General features: G+C 38.3%; 1 protein-coding gene across 1 annotated transcript in view; it reads left to right on the forward strand.

Moving 5' to 3' along the window:
* Positions 1-13,127, forward strand: part of NRG1 (neuregulin 1) — a 1,126,614-nt gene that overhangs the window by 491,496 nt on the left and 621,991 nt on the right. The gene's annotated exons all lie outside the window — the stretch shown is intronic.

Below are 13,127 nucleotides of genomic sequence, written 5' to 3' on the forward strand. Positions count from 1 at the left end.
TGATGCATGGAGAGATATCTCTCCATGCATCCAAAATATTCACAACTTTTCACTAATATCTGAATAACATTTGAAAAATTGACAACTCTTCTGGCTAAAGATCATCATACACATTTGTTCCATGGAGACTTATGCCAAAATCTTGCTCAGCTCAAGGGGTACTGCACAATAAATAAGAAACTTTTATAACTCTGACTAATAGAACTCATTGCTTTTCCAGTTTGAAGATAAAGGATGTCTGCTTGCTTTCCATGCCTAATTTTCCTGATGCTGTAAAGCTGTTCAGGAAAGTTCCCACTGCTGGAGTTTTGCTAGTAATCTTCAGCTCTGTGGGAAGCCTTTGGACTCTGTTGCTATCCCTGAAAGTGGCTGTTCTTCTCCATCAGTTTCCTGGGCAAGGGATCGAACCAGCTATTACTGTCTATTTGCACTGCATGAAAACAAAATTTAATGTAAAGACGCTTATAGCTTGCCTACCCTAAAACCCCAGGAGTCTCATTCTTCCTGACCCTAGGCATTTTTTGAACTGATAGAAGGATGAGCATCTGGTGGGTCTCTTCAACCAGCTCATCTCAGCATGTTGAAAGTTCAAATGACCCTTGCCTGAGGTTGGTGAAAGTAATTTGTATATGTATATATAATCCTGCTTTTTCACTATTTCCAGTCACAGATTGCAGAGATAGTTGACAGTGCTTGTTAGTGTGAGTGTTAATAACTTTGCTATGCTAATTTTTAGACTTCCTATGCTATATCATCTCCCTGAAGAGCATGACAGCATTGCTTTGGAAAATCAATATTCAGCGTGATTATTCCTTCTTTCATGTGTAATCGAACTTTGAAGATCACCAGTAGGCCAAATCTACAGGCATTAGGTTTCTAAACATATTGTTTAGTCAGAAGAAATTGTCTTTTCTAGCTGAGGTATGCCAGCTACTGGTATGGAGAAAATCTGCCTAGCAAATTGGAAGGGACCAGAAGCTCAAATGCTGTTGAGAACCACTCAACAATTCTTTTTTCTTACACACAGGATTGAAGCACAGAGCAAAAAGAAAATCCAGCTTTTGGATTTGTTCCCTTGAACTTACAAATGATTCATTAGACCAATGACATGGTGAGAATTTGGCCTCTGACAAAGAAATAAATCTTTTAAAAATAGTGCTAATACATATGTACAAATACAGAATTATGTCAGGCATGTATTTTTTAAAAGATAGAGTCCAGTGAAAAGGATACATGTTAGAATATGGATTAGGTTTCTAAAGGTATACTTATGTCTGCCTTAGTCTTCAGAAAACAAAGTTGTTTGTACACTTTAAGAAAGGTCTTAGTGTGGTAAACGTGAGGCAAACCAAAGTCCTGTTGCTTCTTTTGTCATATCATTAAAGCCTCCAGACGGAGATTTCTTCCCATTATGTGATGTGCAGACTTTCAGATGTCAGTCAGCAGCTGAAGTCAACTGTTGGCCTGCCAGCCTCTAAGCTGCAGCCTCTGTCAGCTTGGGGACAGTGGGATCCATGTTACTTGCCTGCTACTGCCCTTGATTGGGCAGATCACAGAGCAGATGGGCTGTGTCTAGAGTACAAGTTGTTATGGCTTTTTTTTGGAGAGGCAGAAATATTTCACATGTGCTAATATTCCTGGATGTTTCACTAACAATATAATATAGAATGCATGAAAAAATCAAAGTCAATTAGATCCAGAAATCTCCTGATACTGGATGATTCTATACGTAAATATCTTGCACTAACAGCGAGAATAATAAAAGTTGTACAAAAAATGTCTATTCTTCCCCAGACCATGAGCTCCATGGAGGCAGAGACCTTATTTGCTTGGTTACTGCCCTTCCCCAGTATTTCTACCAAGCTGAGCATGTATCCAGCTCTCAGTGCCCCATTGAGTTGAAATAAATTACAGTGACATAAACTATGTTCTTCATCAAATGCTGGACAAGCATGTTTCTCAGGGAACTTCTCTGGGATCAACATAAGAAAGAACAGGGTTATGAAATGTGAGGAGCAGTGAGGGCAAGGACTTGAGCCTGGTCCCTACCTAAAATTTACACTTCACAAGTATTCCACCCAACACTTCAGATAACTTCTCTTCTTTCAAAGTCAACAGCTTATGCCCATGGAAAATAAATACGCATACACACTCATGCCCACAGGCATGTGTGTGCTACCAGAAAATCTGTACATTTTAGGCTCTTTGGAAGCAGTGGTAGTTTGGTGAGAATTGCTGCATTGGCTCATCAGTACAGACCTGATCACACTTTGATTTCATATCTTGCTATGCAGGGCTCCCATTATCTGCCTGCCATTTGTGTGCATTTATGTTTCGCGTCAATTTCTCCTCCCATGAGGCTATAATCTGCCCTGTAAGGAGCTAAAATGGGAAGAGCAGTTAGAATGATGGGTCCAGGTGGAGCCTGCTGGGGACAAGACAGTCATCACAGGCCAATCGGCAATGGAGACAGTGGCCCTTATCACAGAGAGGCATCTGGAGACTGAGAGAGACAAAGCAATACAGTTGCAAGCCGACCATGATCTGCTGGAAGCTTCTTCAGTCATAAAGCAAAGGACAGTAATTCTGAATGACAAGGTAGGAAAAAAAAAAGAAGAAAGAAAGAAAATGGTTGAGCCCAGAGGATCATTTTTAGTTACAGATGTCACAGATGGTGATTGCTGGTAGTGAAGTATCTGAATCTGAAGACCAGCTGTATACAGTATGTGCGTTTATGGAAGGTGTGTGTGTGTGTGTGTGTGTGTGTGTTGGAGAAGACCTGCATGCCTGGTTGTAGCACTATCCAGAAATTCTTGTTTCATCATCTAGAATGTGGCCAGAGGTTTGCCTAAATTTGTCCATCACTGTTCTTCTATAAATCAAGCTGCCTGTTTTGTGTAATTCACCAAGTAATTCACCTATCACTAGGCAAAGACAGCTGCCATGGAGTGCATGCAGGAATTCCCTTCATTGACTCAGGCTGGTACCATTCCTAGCCTTTTTGCCATTAATATGTTTTTATTTTGTCTCAGTTTTTCCTTTATCAAAAACGTCAAGCTGGGATGGATCCCTGGAGATGCTCGTTTAAACAAGTTCATTACACTTAAAATAGTTTTACTAGCACAAGTGAAAATAATGTAATAATTGCAGCAGATTCTTAGACCTCCACTGGATCCTGGCTTGCCTGTTTCCTTTACTCAGTTCCAGTTTCTAAGTTTATTGCTGGGTTTTAATGTATGTGTGTGTGTGTTAATTTTTTAATATAGAATATGAAGTTTGAGGGAAAACTATTGCCCTTATTCTTGTTGATTTTGTTATTCAATCTTTTCTTTTCTTCTTTGTTGGTGTATGAGGAGTTGCAGAGCAAAGCTGCTGAGATCACTTATTTGAGTGAGGTTTCACAAGCTCTGCAAGATATCCTCATCTTCAGAGTGACACCCAGCTTAGCCAACCACGTGGAAAAAACTAAGGGTTTAGACATAACCATATTCAACCACAGCCTTTACCTTCTCCCCTGTGCTTTGCCATATCTAACGATGGCCCAGAAAGGTGCAAAGAGAGACTTTTAAGAAAAAACATAAAAACAATCAAGAAGGAAAAAATTGCTTGGTTGTTTTCTGAGATACCTGAACCAGAAGCAAATGAGTATTTAGGTGTAACTTTCTATGACCTATTAGGATGAATGCCATTCTTATGGCTTAAATTTTTTTCAAGATGAAGAGGGCATTAATATAGACAAAGAGTATATTTCCCTTAAAGATATATTAGCACAATTCCAATTAATCTTAAATCTAAGTTTTTGTTCCCCAAGTCCAATACTCAGTCTAGAACATATGCCCTTTTCTGTGATGCCTGCTGGCCACCGTGTATGATCATGGTATATTGTGCATTGTACAAAGTGCCCAGCCAAGGGCTGAAATCAACTAGTGCTCTACTTATTAGGAATTAATCCAGGCATGGTGCTGTGTCTACCCCAGAGGATGTGCCTTTTCTAATTTTCATAAAGTTACTATAATGGGCCAGCCCTCAAGATATACAGATAACAGAATCCTATGACTTTTAGATGACATTAGCCATCATGAGAGCCTGCCTCTCTGTAAATGGTGTTAGGGTGTTTATTATCAGCAGCATTGGGAATACAGATGTTTCGATGTGTTTTCTGATGCCCTGTTTCTTCTAAAATTCACCACTTCTCTGCAGGCTTTGGAAAGTGGGATTGTATCCACTGGTCCTTTGGGTTCTTTGTGAAGTTGTGCTAACCATAAGATGCCACATGCTCTCCTAATGACCACAGTTTTTATGGGAGGTGATGTACAGCAGCTAAAGTCTAATGTAAATCTCATGCTGGTTCTTCCAGAGTAGGGGCAGCTAGACTCTAATAATTTCTTGGGAAGAGTTTCAGTACCTGGAAATTTTAGATGTATATCAAAGACATGTGAGCAAATGGGAAATTAATTGCCCAGTACCTCTGGAGCAAAGTGCAGTCAGAACCAGAATGTTTTTTTACCAGCATATTTCTGTATTAAACTAAGGGAGGGAAGCTCTTTAACTATATGGGAACTTTTTCTCATTGGTTCCTTTAAGTGTCTTAAAAAAAACTGATGTCTTCCTAATAGACCTTGTGAAAGGTGGTAAAATGTTTAATTGGAACTTAAGAATAACTTCCTACTGAATAGCTTTGTTGGTTTCACTTTCCTGTGGGGAAAAGATAGACATTGAAAAACTGTTTTGATGAGAATTAATCATAGCTATAGATTTCAAGGCATGTTATGATACCAGGTTTCATCTCCTGGATCTTCCTCCTCTACATTAAAATGATTAGAATGATAAATTCAAGGCATATTAATGATCCCTAATCAATGTAAAAAATTGTCATTTCTCTTCTTTATGCTGTATTTACTGTCAGAAATACAGACATATATATTAGGAAGCTTTTTCTTGAAGGGAATTGGCACAAAAGAGTTGAGGCCTTTAATTAATCAAAAAATTGACGGTTCCTTGAACCTTAATTGTTTGATATCATTAACAAAGGACATGAGGCAACATGTTTAAGCTTCATGATTTGCTGGAAATAATCTTTTCTTTTTTTTTTAAGAAAAGCAATTTTTTGTTGTAAGTGTTAATCTTACTATATATTTGTCTCCTGAAAATGGTGTTATTTGCCACTCCTTCTACCTATTAATTGGTGTAAGCTATTAAGTTATATAGAATACTTTTGATTTCTCCAAAAAGCTGCCTAAGCAAAGTAAAACACCATAAAGAAAAGGGTATGTACCCAAGAAGTAGCAAGAAACTGAAGAGAAGAGATTGAGATATTATCATGAGAATTTAATAAGAGAATTAAATACCTAGAAAAATGTGTACATACTTAGAAGTAGTAAACATTAATTTCCTTTCTTCCCTCTATAGTTCACCTCTAGATCTCTCTTTTCTTTCTTTAGATCGTCAGTATCCAAGGTTGGAAAGAGTAAATGAGCATTGATAAGTGGGCACTCTCTTGTTCTGTTGATATAAGCTTAAGTTGGGGTAGCTTTTCTGGACGACTGCTTGACAATATATGTCAAATTTATATTGTGATGTCCTTTGGCCATGCAATTTCCCCTTCCTGGAATGTACGCTAAGTAGATAATTGAGTAAGTGAAAAACCAAATGTCTTCATAAGGATATTCACCATAGTTTTGTTGAAAATTATTTAAAAATTGGAAACAATCTAAGTAAATGTCAATACAGGAATAGTTTAATTGCATATAGAACTGTACATACAATGTAATCCTATGCAGTCACTAAAAATGAAAATGTATAGGTATATTGATTGCCCTGGGGAATTACCATAACATACAAATGAATGAGTAAAATTATCACAGAATAATACTGTTCCCTCCTAAGTAAATCCTCACCAATAAATCGTATTATATAAGGGAAAACCTGTATATTATCCCTATCCCCTAATTTTCATCATCTCTCATATCTAATCCACCATGATGTCCTTTTCATTCCTAAGTGTGTTTCAGATCATCCACCTCCCTCTAACTCTATCACTGTCTTCTGGTCCAAGCTTGGTATTCAGTTAATACTTGTTAAATGAATTCTGAATATGATCCCATTCATAACAGCACACCTATCCACATATGTATGTGAAGACACAGGTGCCTGGAGAGGTGTTCACTGAACTACTAGTGGTGGTTTCCTCTTCTCTGGTAGAGTTCAGCATTGTCTTTATTTTCGTATTTGAATTCTCTTGTTGTTTGAAATATTTTTAAATAATAATGTATAATTTACCCCTCTCCAAAAATAAAACTTATGAAATGGGGATGATAACTATTATTCTACCTTTCTCACTGGATAAACATAGTGGTCAAATAAACAAGTACTCATGAAAGTCTTTTATAATGTGAAAACAAAGTTATTTTTTGTTATTATGGGCAATAATAATAATAAATAACTATAGATGCCAAAATTTGTTGAATATATTTCCTCAGTGTTTTGAGTGTCTTAACTCATTTAAATCTCACAATAAGCCTATGATACTATAAATATACCCATTTCAAATATAAGGAAACTGAGGCAGAAACAGATGAAATAATTTATCCAGGTAGACACAGCCAGTAGAGCTGAGGCAGGATTTGAACCCACATAATCAGACCCTAGGATCCAAGCACTAACCACTGTGCCAAAATCATAATACATGCAGGAAGTGGTAGATGTTGAACTTAGCTCCACATATTGACTCTCGCCACTATGAAGCCCTCACAGAGAATTTCTTTTTTTTTTTTTTTTTTTTGAGATGGAGTCTCACTCTGTCGCCCAGGCTGGAGTGCAGCTCTGCTTCCCGGGTTCACACCATTCTCCTGCCTCAGCCTCCCTAGTAGCTGGGACTACAGGCACCTGCCACCATGCCTAGCTAATTTTTTGTACTACCTCAGTTAATTTAGAAAGATTTTCAGGCACTGATGAATGATTTTGGAAGTAAGACCAAGCCAAATGACCTCTGTTGGAAATAATGTAATAGATGTGTTTAAGTATTAGAGATGGGTGAGATGGTGAAGAACTAACATTTAAGGAGCATTTGATATCCTCTGGGCAATATATAGACACCCTTTCAATAAATCCTCACAACACTCTAGTAAGTTATGTGTTATTTGTTTCAATTGTAAGTTGCAATCATAGATAAGGAAACTCAGATATATATTAAGTCATTTGCTCAGGTCTTTACAGCTACTAAGTTGTAGAGCTGGGAACCCATCTAAACTCCTAAGATCAGGGTCTGGATCACCTCTATTATTTTACATTGGGCATCTATCATCCAGGACCTATGTGCTGCAGGAATGTAATTAAGAATGACTTCGACAAGATAAATATTTGGGGACATGAAGCCTAATCACAGAGTCTACCAGTTCTGTGGACTTGGGCAAGCAATACCATGAGCCTCACTTTCTTCATTCTCAAAGTGGGACTAATGAAATTTTTCCTGCTTCTCCAAAAGATAATTTTAGTCACTCTGTTTGGTGACTTTTACAAAAACATTGTAGTATAAGCCTTTACAAGGAATTACAGAGAAGAAGATAAGGCTTAGCCTTCAAGAAGCCTGGACTGTACCTGTCTCAAAACTATTTTATGCTAAATGCAGACAATTTTCTCTATTTGGAGTTTCTTTCCCATCTTAGTTGGCCTCTTCTCAGTTTTCTGAATGAAGCATGCACCCTTGGATGTCTGGCCTTTGCTCCTGCATGTCTTCTGGTCTGGAATGCCTTCCCCTCCCTCAGGAACTTAACCAGCTTGAACATGCAACCTTCCTGAACACTCCAACATGAAGGGATGCCCTTCTGTTCTAAACATCCACTGCACTGAACAAATCATTTAACACAAATTTCTCTGTGGTTTATACAGAGGATTTATGTTTATGGGCTTATATTTTTTCTTTAAAAATAAGTTATAAAGTATTTGATGTTAGAGCATTCTTTTGTATCCCCAGGAGACACTCAAAATATATTTGTTGATTGTTTTGATTTTAAAGAAAAAGACGGAAGAATGAGGTAAAATGGCCACTATCTGCCAGGAACTTCATATAATTATCTCTGCCCAGAAATAAATTAAAATAGTTTTCTTCAGCCAGTTGCAATAGCTTATAGAGAAAACTTACCTTCCCTAGATGTCAGTGTCCCAATTTGGAAAATCGAGTTTGATCATATATTTTGTCTGCTGTTAGAAACATAAAATTCAAGGGGAATACTAAATAAAAGGATCAATCAATACTGAGTTGAGCTTTAAAATTCTTTCATCTAATAAAGCTGGTTTACTTGGCAGCACTAGCAAGGGCTGGAATTTTTAAAAAATCATCCTTATATATGTATTGATTGAATTTATTAAAATGCTTTATTACCATATCCATTTGCTTATAAGAAGGCATCCTGATGTGTCCTATATGAGTTTCAAAACACAATTAAATAAATGAAAACCATGCAGAGCAACAAATGCTATGTAGCATTTACAAACTGCATTTGTATTCATTTTTATGTACGTGAAGGGAAAAAAAACCCAAAAGGTTGAAAGCCTTCTAGAGTGATAAATGCCACAATTTAGTGGAAAATACACATTGTAATTTGAGAATATCTCCCACTAAGAGTCAGTATAGCTACAGGGACAAGAAGCCTGGTGCTAAATTGTCTGAACATTGATATCCCTTCAAAATTCATATGTTGGATCCTAGCACCCAATGGGATGTAATCAAGAGATAAGGTCTTTGGGGGTGATCAAGTGATTAAGTCATGAGGGGTTCTCTGTATGCATGAATGGGTTCATGCTTTTATAAAAGAGGTTGAAGAGAGCACCCTAGGGCCTCTTGCCCTTCTGCTTCTGCCATGTGAGGACCTAGCAAGAGGCACTCTTTACGAAGCAGAGTGAACCCTCGCCAGACACTGAATGTGCTGGTGCCTTGATCTTGGACGTTCCAGCCTCCAGACTGTGATAATTAAATTTATTTTATTTCTAAATGACTCAGTCTAAGATGTTTTGTTATAGCAGCCCAAACAGACTAAGACACCTGACCCACAGGCTCCTGAGCATCTCAGTGCCTTCGAGGCTATAAAAGACCTCGACCTCCACTTTCAGCACATGTTCAAGTAAAAGAGAAAAGTGTGTGTAAAGAAGTGCCCATACCCAATAAACATACCCATGTTTATTGCAAATTATCCTCTAAACTGTTTCCTGGTGGTCAAAACCCAAGTTATAAATTTTTAGTGTACTTTTAGGAGTTCAGTATTTGTCAACCTACAGTCAACATTTGCATCAACAAAGAAGGTTAAGATACGTTGGTTATCTTTGTCATTTTTCAGCTGTCATCTTGGATAGGGGCCAGAAAGAGCAAAACCATAAACTGGAAATTGTTTCAGGAAGAAATGTAATAGCTAAGGGATGTCTATATGAAATGGAATGTATATCAATATGAGGTAAGACAGCTGGCAAAAAATAAAAAATTAGCAGGAGGGGCACGTGATTCATGTACCAGGGAAAATAATGGCATGTTCATAGCCCAGAGAGATGCCCAGGAATTAGAGATTGAGAAATATTATTTCTTGGCATATCTAGAGGCTATCTGGATAGAAGTTCTGGAAAATGTTTGAGAGAAAGGCCAATAAAAAGCAAAAGGACCTGAGGATTCTGTTTATTCACTGAACAGAGAAGCTAAAAATTGGGCTCTCATTTTGGACAAAAATAAAAGCCATAGTAATAAGTAAAATAAAATAATCTTCCAGGTAACAGAGCTCTTAGCAAAGGATTCTGTAAGTCAAAGGCAGATGTGAATTGGGAAAGTGAGTCTGGGATTGAGGTGAGGTGGGGTTAGGTGTAGAACAGGGCTATGAAGGTCAGGGCAGTGGAAGGTTTGCTTCTGGAAAGCATGGCTTCAAGGGAAAACTTGAGTGGTGAACAGGAAAATCTATGAGGATCGGAAATGTAAGTCTCTATACTTGCTGGGGAAATGAGCAAGAAATGAAAGGGAGAGAGCCAGATGACACAGCTGGAAGCAGAAATCTGAGCAGGGGGGACCTGGCAACAGAGGGGAAGAGCTGGAAGAACAGGGGCAGATCAGATCTAGACCCAAGCTGTGTTCTCTGGCCCCATACTTTAATATTCCACCTATAAGGCACAGTGCTTTTGGGTATTGTTCATAAAATTCCAGTGTTGAAAAGGGTTTCAGAGATTGTCAGTGAACCTCCTCTATCCATCAAGCCCTCTGCAATATTTACAGTGAGGAAAGTGGGAGCGCTTCAGAAAGAGAGAGAGAGAGAAATGAAAATTCCTAGTCCCATCTAGACATCCTTATCAGTGAGTTAGGTGAAGTGCACAAAATTTAAAAGTAAGACTCTAGTTGTTTGTATTTTAGCTATTTATGTTGCATCACGAGAGCTCCACAACTGGACTTAAATAATTGTTTCTGCCTTAGCAATCTTAACTGTGCATGTATTGTTCAGCTGTTCCTTTAGGGGAAGAATTGCTAGATGGGAATAAAATGGAAATGCTGTTTTCGAAAAGTTGTGGTCTTCATAGGGAGATAGCTCTTCACTTTGTGTGTTAGTGATGAACATTTGCAAGCTGTAGAGCTGTAGAGAACACTTTGTGGTTCTTCTATTTGAAGAAACCCTGATGGCTTTTTCACATATTCCAAGTTTAACTTTTATTTTTAAAGAGTTTATACATCATATTTGAAAAAGACTCAAACATGTCTAGAGTTATATGTTAGACACTAAACATACTTGAAAAAGATTTAAAACCTTGGTTTTAGTCATCTGTAAGTACTCTATTTTAAGGACAACTAATTAATACTTATAACTCAGATAATGCAGGAGACGATCAATGATTATGAAATAACTTCCCATAACATACTTTTAAATAGTAAATGCATTCACTGCATGTAATTCACACATCAATATATACTAAACTATTTCCATTAATATAGCCAGTCTCCAATTTACAAGAAGGCATTATGTTTCACAAGTTGATTTTAAGTGAATTGTTTGTAACACAGAAGGAATTGTCCCAAAGAGTGACTGCTGAAGTGGTTGAATCCACAAAAAAATGCATCACATGAATTCATCTACTAGGCAAATTTGCTCATCCACTTTCAAATCAAAAACAATTTTAAAATTGGATGAAAAGCTATGTATCCCCTTTCTTAATAAATTTGCCTGCTGTGATAAATATACACATGCACACAAAAATAGGCATGCATTTTTAAGAGGAATAGGAACCCATTTGAACTTGTCCAGGAACTCAAGTTTAGAGGCTCAAAGGTAGAGAATACTAATAACCACCTATAATAAATCTTTTGGAGAAGGCATACTGTATTATGCCTAGTGCTTAATAGGAAAGGGGATTTTTCATCTCTCATGTGCCTGGGAATGAGAGCCAGGGGCTTCCCCCGATTCTGAAAAATTTAGCAATTCAGCAGAATCTACAGTGGGGCCAAACTGTGGGCTGGGATTTGGGGGATTTCATCAAAGTGGGTCAGAAGTAGAGGTGGAAGAGAAGCAGAAGCCCGGTGGGAGTAGGACACAGTACAGGGGCAAGCTTCCAGCTGGCTCCATCAGTTGAGGAAGAAGAAGCAACCCCAGGAGGTCCATACCCTTGATATTTTATCACTCCTCTCACTAAGGACAGCTATGCCCTTTGTGATCTGCCCTAGACTGACTTTTTAATACAGAGAAGGAAGACCAGTACAGAAAGCAAGGAGAGAAAGAAAAGAAATAGATGCTAAGTTGTCCACTTAAGGAAGAATGAGGGAAAATGGAGTTCCTGCCACCCTAGTCTATTAGCTGACATTGTTACTCCTAATTCAAGGTAATTATTGGTATGCAAAGAAAGTATGTATTAAGTATATGTCAACCAGTAACTCCCTGAAATCCACTTAATGATAGCAAATTAGTCTATGGCCGTATCACCGTGAATGCACCCAATCTCATCTGATAGCAAAATATTGCATACATTTGTTCTAGAAACCAAGAATTCCAATGAAAAGCTATGAAAGAATCCTACTTAGGTCTGAATTTCCATAAATTCCTGGTATCTCAGAGGGTGGCAAGGTTAGAAAACTTGAGAATCTGTGGACACACTAGGGATGAAGTAATAGTATTCTTTGTTGGATATCAAAAGAAATCTAAGCAGGAGAACCAAAAAACCATTGGTGGAACCAAAAAACCATTGGTGGTCTGAAAAGTTAGGTGGGAGAATTGAATAGCTTAGTTCTAGGGACCAAGTAACCACCCTGACTATTGAGCTTCCCTATAAGACAACATGATGGAAACTACATGGTTTCATCCTGGTGCTGGGAACAAGTCCTGCTGAACATCTGCTTTTGGACAAACAGCAGGCAGATTCTTTGGTGAAGCTTTGTTCATCTGAAACTCCTCCCTGTCCTCTCTTCTCCACTTCATCTTTTTGATGAGGAGAATGGAAGTCTGTATAAACTAGAGTGCTCAAGCAGCAGGCAATGGAAGAGTCAAGACCTCCAAGTAGATCTGCAAGCTCTGAACCAAGTGACCTATCTCTAGGCCATATTGAGCAAGGCCAATGCAGTTTTGCCATCTCTCTACCTCTTCATTTTTCCTTCTCCTCCTCCCCTTCCCCTTTTGCTCTCCCCCTCTTCCTCTCAAGAGAGTAATGTGCTGGTAGTACCTGATGGTACCCTGGTGCTTCCTGCCTTCCTCCCTTCTACTTCCTGCCTTCCTTTCTCCCACTTCCTGCCTTCCCCAGTCCCACTTCCTCTCTTCCTTTCCTGCACCCCCAGCACTCCCTTCCTTCCTTCCGTTCTCCAGTACCTTCCTTTCTTTTCCTTCACCCTTCTCTCTTCCTCCTTCTCTCTTTATTTTCCTTCCTTCCTTCCTCTGCAAGGCCCTCTTACTAGTTTCCACCCATTTTCCTATGTAAAGCACTTTTGAATTCTAGCCATCTGTTAATACAAGGCAGTGAAAAATGTTGAAGTCACATCAAATTCCACTTGCTCTGCCAGTTAAAAATACAGATGCTTCCTGTTTTATGCTTTCCTCTCACTTTCTCTAGAGTTTAAACATGAAAATATGTTCCATGATAAAAACCAGCACATATCCCCTTTCATCAGGAAACATATTCCAGAC

Source organism: Nomascus leucogenys, chromosome 8 (genome assembly GCF_006542625.1).
Source record: "Nomascus leucogenys isolate Asia chromosome 8, Asia_NLE_v1, whole genome shotgun sequence".
NCBI lineage: Eukaryota > Metazoa > Chordata > Mammalia > Primates > Hylobatidae > Nomascus > Nomascus leucogenys.